General features: G+C 38.0%; 1 pseudogene across 1 annotated transcript; it reads right to left on the bottom strand.

Annotated features, from left to right (window-relative positions):
• Positions 1–17,039: 17,039 nt before the first annotated feature.
• On the bottom strand, positions 17,040–23,404 carry LOC147504026 (putative mitochondrial-processing peptidase subunit beta, mitochondrial; annotated as a pseudogene). The gene is made up of 6 exons (XR_015220985.1): positions 22,630–23,404; positions 21,697–21,851; positions 21,441–21,579; positions 21,078–21,229; positions 20,866–20,974; positions 17,040–17,111 (listed from the first exon to the last, which is right to left on the bottom strand). The product of XR_015220985.1 is annotated as a putative mitochondrial-processing peptidase subunit beta, mitochondrial (transcript).
• Between the last annotated feature and the right edge of the window lie 245 nt (positions 23,405–23,649).

The raw sequence follows: 23,649 nt of genomic DNA, 5'->3' as shown, positions 1-23,649 counted from the left end.
CTACGTACATGACGAATCGGAAAAAAGAATGAGAAAATTTGGGTTGTTACTCGAGTTAGAGAGGAGCACAATCACAAACTTGCAACTCCAAGCAAGAGGCACAAGCTTCGGTCTTCGAGGAAGGTACCAGAAGCACAAGAAAATATATTGGTGAATGCAAAATTAGCCGGGATTAAAACCAATCTTATGTTACGTTTTATGGGTGTTGAAGCTGCTGGAATTCGCAACATTAGTTTCACTGAAAGAGATGCTCGAAATATTTTTGGTAAAATTTGACAACACGAGCTTCGAGTTGGAGATGCAGAATCTGTACGTTCTTGAATTCTTTGAGCAAAAACAAATGGACAACCCCTCATTCTTCTACTTAATCCAAATGGATATAGAAGGCCAAATGAAGAACTTCTTTTGGGTTGATGCACGGTCAAGGATGGATTATCACTATTTTGGATATGTTGTTTGCTTTGACCCTACGTACATGACGAATCGGAAAAAAGAATGAGAAAATTTGGGTTGTTACTCGAGTTAAAGAGGAGCACAATCACAAACTTGCAACTCCAAGCAAGAGGCACAAGCTTCGTCTTGAGGAAGGTACGGAAGCACAAGAAAATATATTGGTGAATGCAAAATTAGCGGGATTAAAACCAATCTTATGTTATGTTTTATGGGTGTTGAAGCTGCAGGAATTCGCAACATTAGTTTCACTGAAAGAGATGCTCGAAATATTTTTGGTAAAATTCGACAACACGAGCTTCGAGTTGGAGATGCAGAATCTGTACGTTCTTGAATTCTTTGAGCAACAACAAATAGACAACCCCTCATTCTTCTACTCAATCCAAATGGATATAGAAGGCCAAACGAAGAACTACTTTTGGGTTGATGCACGGTCAAGGATGGATTATCACTATTTTGGATATGTTGTTTACTTTGACCCTACGTACATGACGAATCGGAAAAAAGAATGAGAAAATTTGGGTTGTTACTCGAGTTAGAGAGGAGCACAATCACAAACTTGCAACTCCAAGCAAGAGGCACAAGCTTCGGTCTTCGAGGAAGGTATCGGAAGCACAAGAAAATATATTGGTGAATGCAAAATTAGCCGGGATTAAAACCAATCTTATGTTACGTTTTATGGGTGTTGAAGCTGCTGGAATTCGCAACATTAGTTTCACTGAAAGAGATGCTTGAAATGTTTTTGGTAAAATTCGACAACACGAGCTTCGAGTTGGAGATGCAGAATCTGTACGTTCTTGAATTCTTTGAGCAACAACAAATGGACAACCCCTCATTTTTCTACTCAATCCAAATGGATATAGAAGGCCAAACGAAGAACTTCTTTTGTGTTGATGCACGGTCAAGGATGGATTGTCACTATTTTGGATATGTTGTTTGCTTTGACCCTACGTACATGATGAATCGGTATGGCATGCCATTCATCCCAATTGTAGGTGTCAACTATCATTACCAAACAACAATATTTGGTGGTGCGTTGCTTTTCAATTAATGCATGGAGTCTTTTGAATGGATCATCAGGACATGGGTGAGGGCAATGAACGGTAAACAACCAAAAGTGATTATGATGCATTGAAGAATCAACAATTGGGGAGCTATTGCAAAAGAGTTGCAAGGTATGCATCATCGTTTTTGTATATGGCATATTACTAGAAATGCAGATATAGAATATGATTAATTCAAATGAGAAGTGTTTATAAGTGTTTTTTGGGTTGTGTGGACTCTTTTGTTTAGGCTTATTGGAGTGGGCCTAGTAGAAAGCATATCTTTTACTCAACACTTTCGTGGCGTTTCTAATTCCTCCGTTTTAACAAAACAAAGTCTTTTGATCTATATGCTTAATTGCTAACTTTTTCCAAACTAGGGGTACCCATATTCTTCCAAACTAGGGGTGTCAATGGGTACCCCTAGTTTGGAAGAAGTTAGCAATTAAGCATATAGATCAAAAGACTTTGTTTTGTTGGGTACCCGATTACCCGAAACCGAACCGAAATCGAAATCGAATGTTTCGGTTTTGGGTCTTAAAAAGTTAGACCCATTTAAAATGGGTCATTAAAAACCGAACCGATAAAGAATTGAAACCGTTGAACCGAATAGTAAAAAACCCGTGGGTACCCGAACCGAAACCGATTATTATGATTTCGATATATAAATATAATATTATATTACATATGTCAAGAAAAGCTTGAGCCAATTCAGGCATAGTGTAAAACATAACTTGAACCCTAGCCATGATCTAAAAAAAAAAAATCCATGAAATGACAATACATACACTACAAGAAAATAGGTTTTTAGCCACAGTCCAAAACCGTGGGAAAAAGGATTTTCCCACAGTTTTGGACCGTCGCAAGATCGTGGGCTTTTTGTGCATCGGAAATGGTATGCCCACAGACATGACCGTCGGTAAAGCCTATCAATAGCGACGGTTTTTGTCACACCCCGAATTTCGACAGAATTCGAAAAAACAATATTTGTTCCCGACTCTTCGATTTTCGAAGTATGATGCACTCTCAACTCCCAAAAAACTATAATCAGTTTAAATACGCGGATAATTAAAAACCAATAAAAATTTTCAAATAAAGAAAAGTCATTTTCATTATTAAAAACTCACAACTATGATTAAATTACAAATCTCTTTTCAACCCTCTTTAATTATAATTACAATTGAAAATACAAAACAACATCTCAACTGAAAAATATATTTCACCTCAAGGGAAAACAAAAACATATCCTAAAATGTGACGCTAACGCAAACCACAAGCAGCAACCAACCTTCTTCAACACTAAACCTATCAAGAGTTATCAACTATGTTCATTTAATGAACACACCAGATAAACAAACATGCAAATCGGGTCAGCATTATAAACAATGCCAGTGAGTAGCCCTAAAAATACAAATTATACTTATACATATATATACACAATCCATAAAGCAGTTAGTTCCTCCCCCGAGGCGCCTTAACTTCCAACGACTAATACAACATTCTTATATACACTAATTAAGGTAGGTAGTAGTTCCTCCACTGAGGCGCTTTAGCTTCCAATTCATTAATAGTAAGCCATTTAGTTCCTCCACCAAGGCGCCTTAGCTTCAAACCGTACTATATCAACTATATCTAATAATCAAATAATAAATATAAACTTACTCTTTACTTACACTGGTATATGCCAAATCACAGAGTGGGTCACACCTGCATAACTAATCAATTTAACCCACCCTTCTGCAAAACCTTGTGAATGCAACCTAAGTTACAATAGAACAAGCATATCATATCCCTAATTCCAAATATCTCATTTGAACCAACAAGAACCATCTCAAAGACCAATTTCACAACCACCATAAATAATTTATTATCGATTTAACGTACGCTTTGTTATATCGTCACAATTATTGTTTATAGTTTATTCAAGTGCCTCTAGAATCACGTCGTCTCTATGTTTTACCTAGTTTCTCTGGCTACCACAATCGCTACCTGATAAGAGCCCAAAACTGTAGTTTTAACCCCTTAATAATCATACTGTTAGACCAATTATGTGAATAATAAGTAAGAGTTAATACTGATTACGTGTTTTTATGCATTTTAGGTTTCAAAGTCCATTATGTGCAAAAATGTGCCACTTTAGCGAAATAAAGGAGCAAAAGTCAGCGGAACTTCCGAATGCCATATCTTTGGACTCAGACCTTGGAATGAGGCCTACCTTATGTCAAAACGACCGGCGGAAAAGAGCTTTGCAATGGTCCAAGCCTTGACCCAATCAGAGGAGCAGAAGTGGACGAAAAGTCTGTGGAAGTCAACTGCAGCTGAAGAGGCCTTTTTGAATTTGAAAGAATTGGGTTTTGGGCCGATTCTCGGCCCAAAACATGGCTCCAAGCCCATGCACGTTTTTGGATCTGAATGTATAAAACAAAAAGCTTAGCTCTTCATTAATGGTAGCCAGTGGTTAGAAAATAATAGTTAGCTTAGAATAGAAAGTAGCCATTAAAATAGCTTCTAGATCTAGTTTTATTTAATTGTTTTGATTAAGTATAGTTTCAATATCTAATTCATTTCATTAGATTAAACCTTGAATCTTGTTCTTCATTTGATTAGATCAATAAAGTAGTATTCTTTATCAATTTCGATTTTGCCAATTCCAATTCTAGATCTAATTTCAATTCATGTCCTTAGTTCAATTTAGTCATTAAATTAGATTTCATTATTGTTTAATTAAATAAATTTCAATGCTTTATATTATGTTTAGTTTTAATATAAATGGAAATGATTATGCGGAATGATTCAAGGCTAAACCTCCATTAGAGGGGTTGTGAAGCCTTGATGAAAGCTTGATTCGATTATCGTTAGAATCGTCGTATTTTCTATTCCACTCTAGAAATGATTAGTTCACCATGAGAATGGGTTTAATTGTTCACATGCTAGTTATGAATTGGTAGAAATGTCATGTATAATTAGGGATTAGGAATAACCAATTGTTCTGCGATTCAATTCATTCGATTACTGACGATTAAATCGTTAGTGGATTAAGTTGAAGTTATGGTGGAATCAATCCCCTCTAACTCCTTATCATAGAATCAACGTAGCATTCCCTTAGTATTCGATAACCGACTAGTTGCATCTTGTGGGTAGTTGCATTGCGTGAGTATAAATTCCCTTCGTAAAACTCTCATAGACTTAAAAACGACTAGTTAGATTAGAAAACATCCATGCTAGAGCACTAGGAGTGGAACGAACTCTATCTACTCCACTATACCTCAATTGGTTGAGAGTAGAAATAATCTTTGATAAACAATATAGCATCAGTCAAATAGTTTAGTTTACTTACGTTGAGAATTCATCGTTCATTTCGTAGGTAGACTATTCATTTTACGTTTATCAAATAAGGCCGCCACCATCTTAGTTGCACTTTAGCATTGTATTCATAATATAATTAGTTATTTTTAAGTCCCATTTCACCCACCCACCCTTGTTTGATTCATCTTTGGGTTGCCGTTTTCTTTTGGAAAAATTCGCGAGAAACGCCGACTGAAGGCCATTTCAAAAGAAGCCAGCGACCATCTTATCTTCGCTTACTTCGTTTATACCGCTTCAAAGAGAGCGCGACCCGCCATCTTCTTTCGAGCTCGACTTTGCCTTGAAGCTTCGCTTCAAAGAGACCCGACCCGCCCATTCTTCGCGAGCTTCGACTTTGCCTTGATAGCCCAGCGCCAAGATAGAAGCCCAGCGCCCCTTCTCTCGAAAATCTGAGGATTTCCACAGCTTGTTTCAACTTCGAGTTGTCAAGTTTTTCGTGTTCTAATCTCTTATATACACCGAACACGCGTAAACAAGACGCTATTCATAAAAGCGAAGCAAGGACGAATCGGTATTCCTTTCTTCCACACCTCGCGTCTCTGTTAGAGGTTTATACTAGTATATCGAATTGGTTGGAGTGTTGCATGTGTAGTTAAGCTCGACTTAGTCTTGCATGAGATTAAAGGTCCAGTGCGTACAAAAACACGAACGTAAATACACAACAACATCAACAATCAAGTCTATCTAGTATACCACACACTACACCTCTAGCTACTATTCCACACACACCACCGATATAATGGGGAAGAAAGAGAGACTCCTCTCTCGACTTCTACAAAGCCTTGGCGATAGCCCCAAATCTTGCATCGTTCTAGCAAACCCGTGAGGATTTGAAATCCCTCCAAATATTTTTAATTTGTTACCCATTTTTCATGGTTTTAGACCATGAAAAACCTTACCAAAGACACGCGTAGGATTGAACAAGTCCTAACAACATTCCACCATCCTACGGTTGGTTCTGAACAAATTAAATTAAAATTATTCCCTTTCACCTTAGCCGATAAAGCGGCGTCTTTGGTTAACTGCCCAAAGCTTAAATTGCGTGGACTCGTGGGCTAAACTTGTTCAAATTGTTTATGGAACATTTTTACCACCCCTAAAGACGGATGAGATGCTTTCCAAGATTCATTTCTTTTCGACAAAATCCTCATGAAACATTTTCGTGAGGCTTGGAATCGTTTCACCGATCTGCTTATAGAGTGTCCACATCATAACTTAGCGAAAGACACGTTAGTTCGTGCCTTTTCAAAGGACTTCAACATCACCATAAAGAAGTCCTTGACATAATGAACGGGGGTAGTTTCTTAAACAAAGGAGCCTCGGAGGCTTATAAATTTTTGAGGACCAAACTAAGCGTAATAATAATTGGGGGGGTAGTGACGATTACTCCCGTTCCGCTAGTTCTTCTTCCACAGTTAAGGCTACCAGTATGTTTGAGGTTAAATCAGATCCTGAGCTTAAAACTCTAATTGAATCCCTCACAAAAAGGTAGATGCCATTTCATGTACAACAAAAGCCAATCCCGTTATGAATGTAAATTCAAATCCATGTAGTTTCTTTGAGTCCCGAGCATCCCTAATCCCATCGTCCTATAGCCTATGAACAGGCTTGTTCCATTAATAGTGAACCTAACGCCCGCGGAGACAAAAATCCCAATTTCGGTTGGAGAAATAACCAAAACGTCACACCTCGGTACAATCATCAATATGTTAGGCCACGCGAGCTTTAAACAAAGCTCCACGACGACAGGGCGAGGTCGTGGTAATTTTAATAATTATAACAACCAAGTGCAACCCCGACAAGGTCAAGCACAAGGTCAAGGTAATTATAATAATTATAATGCTAATAGAGGTATCGTTCGGTAAATAATAACTATCAAAATCCACCATAAATAATTCACGGGAAATAGTTCGGTAACACCACCCGTGACTACTACACCCACACACAACCGGATCGTCTTGACACCTTTATACAAGTGAGCCAAAACTTTTTCAAACCATGGCTCAATCCAACCAACGGCTTCTACAATCCGTAACTAATTTAACCCAACAGTTGGCTCAAGATAAAGCCCAAACCAAAGGTGTGTTTCGAACGCAATACCTAATCCTAAAACAACAAACACGACCTTTGAGGTAACGGATAATACTAGTAATGAATTTGAAAATGTAGGTGAGATAAATGCCATCACCACTCTGGATTACGGCGAGTGGTTGATAACAAAGTAACTATGCCTATAGTTACCCCCACCAAGATAATACCTACACCTGCTATATTACTAGATACTTGAAATAGAAACCGAAGAGCCTACCAGCGTAGAAGTACCGGTTCTGAACACAACCAAAGAAACAAAACTCGCGATTAACATCCGGGGAGATACCATTGCTAAATATAGAGCCGAAAACCACCGTTTCCACAAAATTAGCCATGTTAACTAAGGATACAAATTATGAGGAGATTAGGGATGTTTTAAAGAATCTAACTATAAACCTTCCCTTCCTCGAGAGCTATTAAAAGCTACCACATCATGCTAAGTTTCTTAAGGAATTGTGTACTACTAGGCGAAAGACAAATATACCAAAAGACGCTTTTTAACGTAACAATTCCCAACCTTATCCAACATAATGGAATTGTTAAGTACAAGGACCCCCGGTCGCCCCATCGTATAATGCACCTTAGGAGATTCCTATCTGACGACATCGTTATTAGACACGGGGGCTAGTGTTAACTTACTCCCATTTTATTTGTATAGACAAATAGGTCTAGACAAAATGCAACCCACTAAAATGACGTTGAAATTAGTCGATCGGCCTATTAAGTATCCTAAAGGTGTAGTCGAAAATGTGCTTGTAAAAGTCGCGAGATTTCTACTATCCGACCGATTTTGTAGTCCTCGATCTGAAAGTAAGCTAATCGACTCTGTCCCAGATCATTTTAGAGGCGCCCTTTCTTGGCAACCGCCAATGCGCCATTAATTGCCGTGATGGTTCAATGTCCATGTCTTTTTGGCCATCTTGCCGTTGAAGTCAATGTTTTAAAACAAGGACGCGATTACCCGATTCGTCTATGGATGGAGAGGTTAGCATGATCGAGAGCTTTGCTCGATATTATTTCAACAACACGTTCCCTCGATAGTCATATGCCCAAAATTCTTTCCCTTTGGAAAGTCGGACTCAACATTTTCATTCCTACACTGAGTCGATACACATGTTATTGATGAGGACCGGGATAGATGACTTTCTCAAAGATGTAGAGGACTACCATAGTAATGTGGATATGACCAATCTAGATGAGGAATTTGATGAGTTTCTTCGAGTAGGTGACAATTCACCCTATCAAGAACTAACTAGCACAACATCCACCTCGATTCCCCTCCTTCCACCCTTTCAAAGGAACCCGAGTTTGCACTCGATCCTCGTTGTTTCTTCACGTGCTCTATAATTTTTAAATCCTCCTAGCAAAAACGATACTTGGGAAGGACAAACTTTGTGACACCTTCATTTTCGTGACCAGACAGTCCCTACACACACAATGAATGAGTTCGATGCTAAAACCACATCCTCATTGTGTACAAGCTGTCTTTCTAAAACTTATCCATATCTACCATATTCTCCACAACCATTCATTTTTCCACACTTATTTACTAGAACACCCACTCATTCAAAAATGAAAAAGAAGGTGCATGATAGGTTACACAATAAGATTACCCAACTTTGTTTGGATTCCACTAGGCTGTGTCGTAGGAAATCTTGGTGTTTCATTGTGTTTGGATATGTTTCCTCTGATATTTATTTATGAAATGATCCACAACTATTTCGGTTGTTGATATATGATCAACTGCATGTTCATACATATGTTTTAGATAAAGTCTTGAGTATCTGACTATAAACGACTCAAATTTCTGTGTTGGTGCATTTCCTTTCATTCCAATATATTGGTGAGTGCACCATTAAGGTAACCGGCCCTCCCGATGGAGTGTGTGGTACGTAAGTACGGATCCTAAGTCCACGGTTCACATAGTTCACGTTTTCCACTCTTGCATGTTTTCTGATTTTTTAGTCATGTTTCTCTATGGTGTGAATTATGTCTTTATTGCTTATTGTTTTTCCGCCTAAAACTAAAATAAAAAAAATAAAAAAAAAAAATAAACATAGTAATCTAGGAAGTCTCGAATCGACTTTAAAAGACCTTATCGCTAAAAACAAATTTTCTAAAAGTCTTGTAAAAATTTGTTTGGGGGGTGTTCGTGTGTTCCGCATTTCAAAATGTTTTATGTCCCACTAGAGTTGCTTAGGCGTTTTTATTGTATTACGATTCGGATTGACATGATCTATTAATTTAGAGTTCATTCGTTCGATAACTTACGCCATGCACACACTTCGGGCGTTTTCCACTATCACGTATGTCATCCGAAGTCGGAATAGAGTGTTTTATGGATCATTGGATAGGAAATTCTCTCCCCGATCATTTCCATATCTCATTTATAAAATATCGGACCGGTAACGGCGGGAATTTTGATTTGAAATTCGCGAAAAAATCGAAAAAATCGAAAATTTTGATTTTGGGCTTGGGCCCAACTTCACCACCACCCATGGAGAAGCGCCAATCTTACCTTTTCAGCTACATGAGTTCATCGCGTTTCTTCATCTTCCAATCGCCATTAACAACCTCCAAACCTAGAAAAGCAAAAAAAAAAAGAAACTAAAAACCCACGCCAAAAAAGCAAATCCAAACCCCATTTTTGTTGCAAACACCAATCAAAACAAACTCCACCAATTTAAAACTCGAAAACCACGAAAAAATCAAACCAATTGGTGCTGCCGCCACCACTCCACCACCTCCACTGTTCTTCAAAATTAGGTCAAGTAAAACCACCACTACCACACCCTCTACAAACCCCAAACCGTAATCAAACTCTAAATGGCTCAACGGCCAGATTATACCGGAGCAGATTTTCACGCCGACCATTTGGCCGTTTTCTGACGGTGGCGAAATGGCTAGTAGAGATCGGAATAGTCTACGGTACTTTCGACCGAAGACTTCTACCATGAAGACTTGGTCGACGGTTCTATAACACCCGGAGTTGGAGGAGTCGGATTTTTGTTTTGAAGAAGAAGAGGAGGGAGTTGACTCCGTTGTTGGTCGATTCTTGGCATTCGCCTAGAATCAATCTGATGCCGTTTTACGGATCCCCGGTTTGACGGGGTTGAGCCGTTGATGGGCGTTATCGTCATCAATGGGAGCTACAATCCAAACTCCCATTGTGTGCGCCAAAACTTCGAGGACCACCAACCGGCTGACCAAATGGATTGGTCGGAATGTCCTAGGCAAGGACAAGGTCACCGACATCGGTCCGACCTGCTCCATCGCCCTATGGATACTCGGGGAGCGGAAGTACGATTTACGTATCCCCGGAGTTTTTGCCGAACATGATCGGGAGGTTCGGACGGTCGTTGGCACCTCTTCCCGTGCTTATCACTAAGATCATGTTGAAGATGAAGGCAACTCCCGGCTCGAGGAGGATTTTACATTACCCTGCACTTTAGAACCCGCGTATCTATAGGAGTGTCCAACAAGTCCGGAAATTGCCCGAGGATAGGGGAAAAGCGGAGAGAGGAGGAGCGGAGGGTAGATGAGGATGAGTCGGAGGAGGATGAGGAGGATGGCACCCGCTTTGATCGGATGCCTTCCCGGAGGTGTTGGTCTGATCTTTGGCGCATGACTATGCTACATAGGGGCATCGTTCACTCAACACTCTACTCTGCAGACCTCCGGACTCGACAGGCCACCATTCACCACAACTTCGAGATCCGCACCCGAGGAGGATGAGAGATGGGAGCAGCGAGCAGGGCTGAGATGGAAGCCCAGTCGGGTTTAGAGTAGAGATGCTAGCACGATTCCCACCTCATACAGACTCTGCCTCTGAGGACACAGCTGCTAGGCATGAGCGTCGTCGACGGAGAGGGCGATCATCTTTGACCTTCCGAGCCCGTGAGCCACCACTGAAAGTTCAGGCCCTCGCCACCCAATGGCGGGTGTTTAGAGAGGATGAGGAGTGATAGTGGTAGTTATTTATGTTTAGTAGTTGTTGTGTTATTTACTTTTGTTGTCTTTATTGTAATGTAACTTTTATTTCAGTAATTTGAATTTTGTAGTAATACTCCGAATGAAATTTTAATACAAGGGTTTATTTTCATATTGTGTGCTTATTTCATATTGACCACACCTTCCAAACTTGTTTGGGGGTGGTTTGATTATTTCAAGCTGTATTCTTAATAAAAAACCCTAGTGTTAGAATTTACTGCGGAGTAAGGTGAAAATATGGTAGTTTAGGCATATCTGTGATTGAGAATCATTGTAGGATGAAATCTAGATTAAATAGGTACATTCACTCATAAAATCCAAATAAGAGATACTGGGTTTGAATTAGAATCCAGGATATGAGTTGTTTCCGTTTTCGAGTTTGGAGATTTTAGGATTTCCGGAAACTGCCGAAATTAGTTTTGGCAACTTTCTGATCCATTCTAGCAACTTTAAGCCTATATAAACTTGATACAATCTATCCTCACAACTCACACTACACCTAAACTCCATCACTCACCCTTCAAACCCGCGATTCCCGTTTTCGACTTCATTTTACGCGCAATTGCACCTTCGGAGGCCCCAGCCTTTAGTTGGCGAGCCATAGCCCTAAAATTGTCGTCGAAAAATTTGGTCGAGCGCCTGCCTCTAGTCGCGACCAGCGCTAAGTTCTGGAATTCAAAATTCAAAAATAATTCCAAAATATAAAACTAAGTTGAAGCTGCGCCACGCCACTGAATACGGACTAGAAATTTTCCGGTTTTTTAGTGATGTAGTATCCGAATCATTCGCAGCTATTCCAAAGCGTAATTTTGAGATGACATCTCCAATATTGATACCGGAACGATCTTTCAAGATTTGTTCCAAAGCACTACTTACGGTGCTTGGTTTTGTCGAGGTGATCACATATGTTGGCTGGAACCTCTTATGGTAAAGACCGGTGAACTTTATTCGACAAAGACTTGCATCTTATTTTTATAATAACTGCATTTTCTTTGAGAGACCGGATGGAGAACAAGTGTTCTCCATCAACATTAACGATGAACCAATGAAGATTACCGGGTTCTTACTAGCCTTTGTTCTTGGACTTGCTATGCCCGGCTGAGATACAAGACCCATGGTGCTATTAGATCGATAATATGCATGTCTACACCTATGAGTCTTTGCACGAGGCTTATGGGGCGGGCATTTTCCGTATTGAGGACCAAGGGGACTATAACGTTATACTTTGGTAGCCCCGTCCATGAACATAGGAACCGTTATGTTTTGGATTATGCTAAACATTTTAGGGGAATGGCGTTTTCTTACGGAATGGCGCCACTTGCAAATTTTCCTTGCTTTAGCCAATGGACGCCGGGTTCTATGACCTTCCCAGACTTTGATGTCTAGTTTAGCACGAGCCTATACCATGAGGCATAAGTACCTTCTTATGCCTGTTTTAATTCCAATATTATGCTATGTTTCTTTCCTGTTTTTTGTACACGTTTCACGGATTGGATTAAGGTAGACGGTCACGACCCACCAATAGTATTATCCGATCTTTCCGCAGCAATGACTTGGCATGGGTGGCGGATACAACCTCACCAGGTTGCACCCTACACCCCATCGGACCAAAGTGGCACTTAATAGGTTAGCAACCATAGATGATAAATGGCGTGAAGCCCGCAAAAATTATCATAGCATGGCAGGACGCGAAGGAACCTCACTTCTTTATAGAAGTAGATGATGACGAAGATGACGAATAACAACGGGAGTGGAGGTAAGTTTTAGTTTCTGTTAGTGTCTGCTTATGTCCCAAGCAATTTAATTAAGTTAACCCCATAATGGGTGGAACTCTTATAGGATTCGCGTCGTTTTATTTCCTATATTAGTATGCGCTCTAACATTGTTTTATAGATGTTTCTCAATTTCACGCTTCAATGGTATTTTTCCTACCCTCTTTATTTTACAATGCTTTGAGGACAAAGCATGCTTCTTGTTTGGGGGCATAGAATCACGTGTAATTAAGACATCTGTTAGGATATAGATATATATAATATGCATTTGTTTTCTAGTTAAAATTTCAAAATTTAAAATATAAATAAATAAGTTTATGCTATACACTTAGGAATATTGGTATTGTTTTCTTTCTCCATGCTCTTAACAATCTAGAAGTCTCACATAGTTGTTGCATCGGAATAATTGCTAGAAACTTAGGTTAATCGTAGGTAATAATCTTTGCATTTATCTATAAATATATTACATGAGTATCTATGATTGTTAGCGGTAAAGTTTTTTGAAATCTAGGCTAGAATACTTATTCTACAAATCCTGTGAGAATATAGCCTAAAGCCTTATATGAAATGCGAAACATTTGAGAAATGACACAAGGGAGAAGTAAAATCCGGATAGAAAATCACACGTCCACTTGCTTGATCACTAAACCATATCCTAAGTGAGAATTTAGGCCGCTCTTTGGATCGATATAGCCAGAAATTCAAACCTATGAATTATTTTCCGCTAGTCACCACTCGAAGCCTTTTCTTTAGCCTTCCGTGACACCACAATTCCTTTACCACTGTTACAAAACAAAACAAAATAAAAAAAAAAGAATAAATCAACCTACCCAATTTAGAATAAGTCGAGGAATAGAATGAGTGAAGAAGAAGAAGAAAAACATTAATAAACAAAATTGTTACTTGCTTCAGGAAAATAAAGAAAAGAAGTTTCCATCCAAAGAAAAGAAAAAAATAGAAATAAAATAAAACTCCAAAATAGAATAAAAAGAAGTCAAAAAGCCAAAAGAAAAGAAAAAAAATGACTAGGATGGAAACAAAGTGTAGGAAACAAAGAAAATAACAAGGTTTTCTCTAAGTTACATAATCTGAAGACCACTATTATCTCGGGACTTGTCCTTTGAATATCCATTTCCTTCCTTCTTAAACCATCTCCTAATCCCGCAACACCTAATAAAGACCTCTAGCTCAATTAGGAATAGGTTAGTGTGATAGTAAATTGGCGGATGTGTTTGATTGACCCCGCTTCCCTTGTTGTCATGGAGATTGTAAGGTAAAGTGTGCCCACTCGCCTTAATCGAGTAACGAAACTTGAGTGAAAAATCGAGTGTTGTTTCTTGACTATTATTGTGAGAACCTACTTAAGGGACGCTATTCCGAGTTCTCGGAAACAACCCCTATTAAACATTTGATAGTACTACTCATTGTATATATGTGTATTGTAGATGATTGATTATTATGAATATATTAACTTAGGGTTTTGGTTGGTTATTCTTATGTAATTGCTAGAGAGATGTATAGATAGTTGAGGCATGAATAAGGAAACAATAGTTTTATTTTCTTAGTCGTTGTAGTATAGATGAAGTTTGTGAGTACCTTCATTTGGAAAACTCTCACGCAGGGCTATAACTAGATCCACTAGGGAATTCCTAGTGGTTTAAGGCCTTGTTGCATATGGTCAATCAATGCGCATTCAATGAGAAACGAGAGTAGTTAGAACTCCATTTTTGGTCACTTATTCTAATTTCTCATATTTTAGCGAGGGACAAGCAAAATGCTTTGTTTAAGGGTGGTTTGATAAGAGCCCAAAACTCATAGTTTTAACCCCTTAATAATCATCTTGTTAGACGATTATGTGAATAATAAGTAAGAGTTAATACTGATTCGTGTTTTTATGCATTTTAGGTTTCAAAGTCCTAAAAGAATAATTTTAAAAAGAAAGAAGAAACAAATATTCACAAATCAATGAACAATAACAAAGAGAATCAAAACAATACAAAAGCAACTTTAAGAAGTAAACTATAATTAGAAACAAAGGCAGCAGAGGAAATATAACTTACAAGTGGAAATAAGAGGGTTATGCGTGTTATTGGGTGAAAAGAAAGAAGTTGAAGTTTCTTGAAAGGTTTGAAGCTTTTCTCTGCAACTTCCATGGAGCTGTGAATCTTCTTCTTTTTTTCTTATTACAAAACTAAAGCAGAGTTTTTGACTTGCAAGTCTTCTACTGCAAACTTTCCATAAATAGGCATTGTTTGTATAATAATTCCACAAGTAGCCTCTTCTCTTCCTACTGTAAAAACTTAACTGCTACAGTGATGTGTAGTTTGGTTGGTTTAAAGGCCAAATTTATGTCCAACGTAGATTAAGTGGTGTACAACTACAAATAGAAAATCAAAATCCAAAATTAAACCGATAGAAAAGAGTTTTCATTTAAAGTTCAATAATTACTGTCGTGTGTACAATTAGTTAAAGTCATACGTCAAAAATTTTGTCGTGGCTACATAGAAACAACTTTATTTTTTTCGTATTTGAGCCAATGGTCTGGCTAGAGACGTGGGGCCACTATCACTAACAAATGCACAGTGTTGATTCTGTATCGAGATTGCTAACAAATTAGTTTGGCTTTTGAGAAATGCTCATCGAGGGTATCATTACAGCCTCTCCATTTCTTTTTTCGTATGACCAACTGATTAACCTGAATAGGTGACAACGGCTATCAAATTACTAGGGATTGCTAAAATGTGGTGATTTATTCCGAAAGTCGAACGTGCGTTACATTCATTTAGCCACTCTCGGGTAAGACGGAAAGAAAGTAAACAATACAACTAAAGCCGATTTAATCATAAATTTGTTGTGCAGATATGCATGGAACACAACGAATTTGTGATTTTTTATTGAATTGCCAACTGGGTGGAACAGAAAAGACAGATGATAAAATCCAAAAACAAAGACATGAGAAATTGAGCAGCTTTTACGAAAAATGAAAAGGACAACTTGGACGAGGATTTAGAGCAGTGTATTCTTGCGAACAAACCTCATTGTTCTCAAGAATCAATAATTATTTTTGTAAAGATGGATAATGTTACAAAACCAAAAAACAAAATTTGTCCACCCTACATTTATCATGCTGAAAGGATGTGCCATTGTCCAACACAATGCAGACCGGTTTATCAGACTTATCTATATGGAAATGGAAGGATGATTACAGCAAGCATTAAACAATCTAATAACGAAGAGCAAGTATGTCCTGCGTCTGAACCAGTTGTAATCTGGGAGGCTCTGGATTGGTCCCATGGCAGCAATTGCCCACATCCTGGAAAAAAAAAAAAGGAAACGAGTTTCTTTCAATGTTAAGTTACTAAAACCAGTTCATCTTTTTCCTCCCTCGATATTTTATCTTACAAATATGAAGTAGATCTTCACAGTATATTTCTATTCTTACCCGATCAAATATAAAACGGGTTGGCTACAAGCTTTTGACAGTGCTGGCATCCACAGCATCAACTCTTTACAAACAGTTCAGTGAATGGCATCGTCTTCCATATGTAAGTAGCTAAAAGGATGAACAAACCAAGCTTAGAGGAGCACTCAATTAACCATATATACAGTGGTTATGAGTTTCTTTCACATGCAAGTTAATTTTAGGCACATGGGCGAAACCAGAGAGATTTCTACATGGCATCTTCTCAAACTATGCAACCAGTAAGGTCATTTTACCCAGGCATCATTACTCAGGAGGAGGACCTTATGGTTGACTGGTTTCTACACCCAAGACTTCGAAAAATCAGACTCAAAAGTAGAAGTTAGATACTTAGATCCATGTTCCACTCAAAAATACTGTACTTACTGTATTACATCACTGTTATCCATATCAATAATGAAAAAGTTACTATCAAAAAAAAAAAAAAAATAGAAAAAAGTAACCTGTCGGCCAATATCTTCAGCAACAGGACTGGTTCCATCAATGTGAAGTAGTAGAGAAGATTTCAACTGGCAAAGCGTCAAATTAGATATGGGAACCACCAAAAAGCGAGAAACAACAATATCCAAAACCACTAATTCATGCTATCAACTGCATAAGAGCAAATCAGCCAGAGAAAATGGCTACAAAAAGACCAGATAAAACTAAATGACAATTTGTTGACAAGTCCTAACTCCTAAGATAGGACTGTATAGAACTGCTATTTCACAATGATCATTAAATAGCTCAAATTTAGTGACAAGCACCATACTGAAGATTGCAGCATTTTCTAAACAAAGAAAAAAAAAAATCATGGAGACAAAGAAATCTATGAATACCTGATTCGGTATGAAAGTGACATCAGCTTCAGAAACTTCGGTAGGATAATTTGCTCACTTCATACATTATTGCATAGGCTAAATCATCTAAGCAATCAGGGCTGAATACAAAGAAACGAAAATATCCAATCAGAATGATAAAAGAGTAACAATAATAAATGATTAAAATCCAATACTAGCAGTAGAAAATGGATCTTGTTAACCAACAATAATAAAACCTAAGAGTATCATATGCATTCAAAACCAAGGATAAAGTTCACTCTACCCCTGTTCCTTCCATAAAAATATTCTAGACAAAAATACAGTTGGAATATGTTGCTGAAAATGGAGCCAGTATAACTGTAGTCCCTAGTTTTTATACATGGCATTTCTGTGCAGATATGCAGTTTACAAAGACAAAATGTCGAGAAATAAAAGTATCTACAGCCAATGATAATTGAAAAGAGGGGCTATTGGCACCCTTTTGGCAAAAGTAAAACAATAATACTTATTCTTTTTATATGTCCTTTTACACCCCACATGCCCGATAGTTCTCTGGCATTGGATTGCCACAGATCCCATATCCCACAACAGCGGTTGCGCGGAACATTTTTTGTTTTTTGTTTTTTTCACTTCAAATTTTCTGGATTGAACACACACGATATATGAATACCTCATTTTCTTCTTTAAAACTTCTTTATACACTCCAAAAAACAACACCAAAACCATGACAAAAAATGTACAATCGAGGCATAATTTTGCTATCTCACACAAATATTTTCATATGTTATAAGAAAAACTTGTGATCAAATTAATGAAGAAGAGTTTTGATAATTAACACAAGCAAAGACTCTATTTTAGTGAACACAAACCATCTTAAGGCAACTAACTTTTTTACGGTGGCTATTAAAAAATTTAAAAAAAAAAAGATCCACGGCAACCACCTTCGTGGGATATGGGATCTCGCAACTTCTTACCGTGAGTGTTTTTATGTGATTAATGGAGGGTGCCAATACCTTTGAATTGATCAAAGTGGGGTGTCAATACCAGCGACCCAATTGAAAATAGGGTAAAAAATAAAGATATAGATTGAAGGAGTTGATGAGAAGAGATCTCCAAAAATTGAGTGTAGATCTTGAAGAAATTTCTCCTTGTGCAGGAAAGCAGTGAGCCATGCAGTGCCAGGTGTAACGGATCATGAGAAGCAAAGATTTTCTCAACAAGCATGGAGTTGGTATAGAGCCCTAAACACATTTCCTAGGCATGCTTTAACTGCACAGATCCTTGAGCAAAAATGATCAACAATTTTCCTACTACGACGTTGGTGAAGAAATGAGAAAGCCAAATGCAAAAAGCACCATACCTAGAAGTGGCTGTTACCTTTGCATAAGTTAAAAGGATTCCTTTTTCTTTCCTTTCAACTAATGTGCCTCTGTATTGGTCACATTAAGTAACATCATCCCTGTTCTGAGAGTTCCTTCCAATTAATGTCTTATTCCCCATCAAAGGAAAAGAAACAAAGGGCTTGGAAGGAAGTTCATCTCTAACAGCTCGTTACATAAAATGGCTCCAATCTACAAACTGCTTTAAGTGTTCAGTTTAACATTATTACTATATACAATGGAATTGAACCCCATCAGGCAGAGTTGGATAGTTGCACCAGAAAAATGTGTTTATTAAGTGCCACAACTAATACCAACACGATTAACACGTTGATTCCAGTGGCAGAGTCACATGGTAACTACCTGGGGCACCTGGAACATTAATTACCTGTGGAAGTTTGTTGCCATTTACAAAAATTAGTAGTCTTTCTATGTACTATAGTTGTTGTTGAGCAGGAGCAGGACATAGTGACAAAGTTCGGGTTCGGCAATAAATCGTGAAGGGGTCAATTCGGGAAGTTCAGAATTTTTTCAGGAATACTTCAAAACCGGTAGTATTACTTTAAGAAAACTGTATGCAGCAATAATAAACAAAAGTTACATGTCTATCATTACATATAAGATTGTCCCAGTTTTTACTTTAAACTGAATAAAAAACAAACAAATACTATTAACAATCGAGTTCCACTTTTCAAGTCTAACGGTCAAGTGGTCTCACAAGCAATTAATTTAATTAACTAATCTAACTTATCTTCATAAATAAATAGAAAAATAATTAAAGAAAAAAAAAAATGGAACCTTTTTTATCAATGCACTGATTTTGATTTGGGAAAAGAGAAAGAGATATAGGGTAGAATGGTAGGCTACTGTTCTCATTTATGGTAGATTGGCAAAGATTCTCTTTCATATATTATTTTACATTAAAATAGAGAAATTCTGAGGTGACTAACAGTTATCACAAAAAGTAACTATCTAAAGAAACCTACGACCACCCTTTTTAACTCAAAATCAGAACTGAACCCCGACACACACACACAAATTGACTCTTGAATTCACATGAATTACTCCAATGTTTTGCTGATTTCTGTCACTTGAGCAGGAGGCAAAACAGCCAAAAGGCAAAAGCCCATGGTTCACATTTTCCGTCCACACCTAAATAAGTTCCAAAAATACCTATTTCTACTCCATCTTTAAACTCCTTTGTGAGTTTGTGACTCCCTCACCGTGTTTAGTGCCAACTCAGCACCTAAGTCAAAGAAGACCAAAGAAAATCTCACCTAGCCACCTCCCCAACCCAATGCAACTCACTCTACTACTGTAAATTCTCTTCAGGTAAGTATGGGCATAAAGGCCTGATTTCCATTTTGTGCCCACAGTCCAGCCACTAAAGCTCATTGAATACCACATCAAAGAAAGAGCACATTGGCTTAACCCACAATCACCTCAGTGGATATACATTTATTATATATTTTACTTTTTGCTATTGAAGACTTTAAATTGTCCCAACTTGGGACTCAAAAGTTCAATGTGTCATTTTCATTTTTTATGTCCAGGAAATATACTTATATTTCTAAAAGGAATCTGTAGCTCTTCAAAAAAATTGTAATTCTTTATGCATTAACATATAATTTACCATTTCAATGATTATGAAGTTATGTTAGCTAACGTGGAAACCCATGATTTGGAAAAGATGAATTGTTCAAATTATCAAAACGCAAAGTGCCCCACGGAGATAGAATTTCTGGCTCCGCCACTGGTTGATCCTACCCTTTTGCTCCTTATAATAGGGGGAAGGGAACAGGAGAGCACAACATGATGTGGGATAGAAACCTTCTCCTGAAAGGGGAAACCCCAGCATGTAATGCTTTCATCTTCAGTATTTCCATATGGGAACACAAGTAGGAGATGTAGAGCACATTCATTACAAATGAAACTGTGCAAGCTCCAAATTATAAGGCTATACTGGGAGTTGCGAAAAGCCATAACGTCTGCGACATAGAAAGAAAAATATTGTGGAATAATGTCCAGGTAATGGAACAAGATAAAGTCATGTCATGACACTGGGAAGCACACAGCTGTCTCCTACCCTACCTCCCTCGAAGGACAAAGACTCGGTGTTAAAGGTAAGAAAAACCTATTGCACCTATTTTTCTTCCAGATGAGGCATAGGAAAACCTTTTGTTGTGTACATAGATTACATAAAAAATTTACTCTAATTGTGGTCCCACTAATTTTTTTAACTGCTTCTGGAATGTTACCTAGTCAACCATGATATTGCTTGCACTATTTCCAAATTTGTATGACAATGGATCACATTTGGAAAGGTCAATTTATTGATGTATAAATTGTGTGTATGCTAGATAATTGAGAAATCAGAAGTCACTGCTTCATAGCATATTGTCTAATGCATATAGCAGTGCGAAATACTTATAAAATTAAAAAGACAAAACTAGTTTGTTAAAATAAATTAGGTGAAAATGTTAAATTCCTTACCTTGGCAACAGCATAAACGCCAAATAACCCAGTGTCTTTGTAGTTAGTGTTAAAAGCCATCATGCTCTCTGCTATTTCATTGATTCCAACCCTCTGCGCCAGCTCTGAACTGTTCACACAAATTTATGTGAAGATGATACACATCAAAATCAATCCTCAACTAAGTTACAAGTTTCATTTCTAAATTGGTCAAGTAAAAGTAAAAGACTCACCCCATGTGCTTTCCCCCACCTGTACTTTTATTCCAAGAGCCCAGCATGGATTGCATGACCATCAATGCAATGGAATCGGGATCGGTCCACGATGCTCCTTCGAATGCAACAGCGAATTGTGCAAGAGGAACATCATCATCAATGATTCGAACCTGAAAAATCACAAAGCTATTAACAACAATTACATGAATCCACCAGATTCACTATATAGGACTTATGAGAAGTATGTTCGTGTTAACTGATAATACCAGTCTCAGCACCAACTTAATCTATCCAAGGACCTTCAACATCGTGCACAGATTATAAATGTGGTACAAGGACTCGAACAAAATATAAAAAGGAATTCCGATAATTACAATATACCTCAGAACCTGTAAATATTGCTGGCTCTTTTGCAATCAATTCAGATGTTGTAGCAGATTCATATGGTAAATTTGTAAATAATTTCTTTACTTCTTCAACAACATCTTAAGTGTTTGACAGCCCCAGCAGCAGAAATTACCTGAAAGTTAATATTCCAGAACAGACACATGTCAAGAATATCCAAAGCATTGACGGGTAACCACAATGCAATAGAGGAACTGAACTAATCCCAAGCATTTATATGTAGTTACAGTACCATTCTGGGAAATGCATAGTGAGTTGAAATATATTTCCCAATATCAGCTCTGGTGATTTTTCTGGATATTCTCAGTAGGGCCCAAAATGGTTCTGCCCAAAGGAGGTATTGAAATGCAGTTGCATGTAAATGATCAAAAACTACTTCCTGGGTTGGGTTTCCACCTGCAACAGAACATATAAAAACATTATGCACAGGAAGGCAAAATTATAAGCTACAGACCTATGCATGGAATCAGTTACATATAGGGTATTGTGGCACAGAGTGTTTAACAAACAACAAAGGTCCATAGATTATCCTGTAGAGTCAAACGCCAATAAATATTCTCATATAGAGAACGGCTGCCGTCCCTACCTTGTAATTATTTAAGATGCAGATATCGCAATTTGGAATATACCCACTAGGTAATGGAATAAGAATAATGCGAATCGCATTTCATCTAATGGCTACATCAAATGCCATTAGATGAATTTTTATGAGCTGATAGTTGCATTGGCTTCTTAATAAGAGTGTCCAACTCAATTCTTAGCGATATTATGCTCCTCAACACATCTTAATCAAACTACAATATGCAAGTAAATGCCAAGGGCAAGGAAATCCAATCATTGTATATATAAAATCAACTTACAGAACTGCAGTGCCTCTTAATCAATAAATAATATTCCATTAAAGAATGAGCATGTTAGAAAACTTCTGAAAAAGGGGGGTCAACAGGAATCCATATTGAAACTAAAACACCCAAACCAGGCTGACCCCCTTAGCATACTCATCCTTTGGCCCTTAGCACTAACTTACGCAAAACATCTCAACAGCTACAGGCATAATTTGAATACAATAGTAGCTTTTTGTTAATTCGAATTCAATGTTAATACACATAACAATGGAACCTTTAACTACACGCAGTAAATGCAATAATAAAAAAATCTGATTATAAATTCCTTACTTCTTCCTTCTCACGGAGAATAACACCCCCGCTCACGATCAACCCTATCGGAATCAAACTCTGAATTCTGTAAAATATCAGCCAAAATATCAAGTGCAATGGGAACATTTTCCCCTAAAACATTAGCATAATAAGTGGTCTGTTCCCTAGACGTATACGCATTCAAATGCCCACCCATATTCTCAATCTCTTCCTCCAAAGCCCGAGCCGATCTCTTCCCCGTCCCCTTAAATATCATATGTTCCAAAAAATGAGCAGTCCCACTAGTCTCATCAGTCTCAAATCTACTCCCGGCATCAATCCACACCCCAACAGTAGCTGTCTTAACAGCTAGATTAGACTCCGTAGCGACACGTAACCCATTGGGTAAAGTCGTTACACGGGTTTCGGGTGCAGACAAGATTTGAGTATGGTCAGTTAAAACAGGATGTGGGGAAGCGTGTTGGAGGAATCTAGAATCTGGGTTGTCGAGTTTTTTTAATTTGGATTTCACTTGTTCTGCTAAACGGTCATAGATCATTTCATGAGGATGTGGTGGGGCCAATGGTGGTTTTGTTTCTGTTTGGGTTAGAGATGATGAGGAGGAGAAAAAATAGGGTTGGATGATAGAGCGAGGTGAGGGTAAAAAACGGTTTTTAGATTTTCGAACTAGGGTGAGTAGATTTCGTATTGCCATGATTGCTGTTTTGGTGGAGTTGCAGAGGGCAAAAATGGAGACGAAGGCTGAAAAAGTGCGTTTATAAGTGTTTTGGGTTGTGTGGGCTTATTGGGATGGGCCTAGTAGAAAGTATATCTGTTACTCCACACTCGTGACGTTTCTAATTCCTCCGTTTTAACCAAACAAGTCAAACTATTAGGCCATCTCCAATCCAATAGGGTGTAAATTGTTTAAAGTGTAAAAATTTACACTCTAAGGGCATCTCCAATGGGGGTGTAAAATTACACCTCCACTTTAGGCTCCACGTAGGTGCCATTAGGATTTTACACCTCTAATTGTATAGTATTGTATA

Source organism: Coptis chinensis, chromosome 4 (genome assembly GCF_015680905.1).
Source record: "Coptis chinensis isolate HL-2020 chromosome 4, ASM1568090v1, whole genome shotgun sequence".
Classification (NCBI taxonomy): domain Eukaryota; kingdom Viridiplantae; phylum Streptophyta; class Magnoliopsida; order Ranunculales; family Ranunculaceae; genus Coptis; species Coptis chinensis.
The sequence above is the reverse complement of the archived record's forward strand: the minus strand, read 5'-3'. Positions and strand labels throughout refer to the sequence as shown.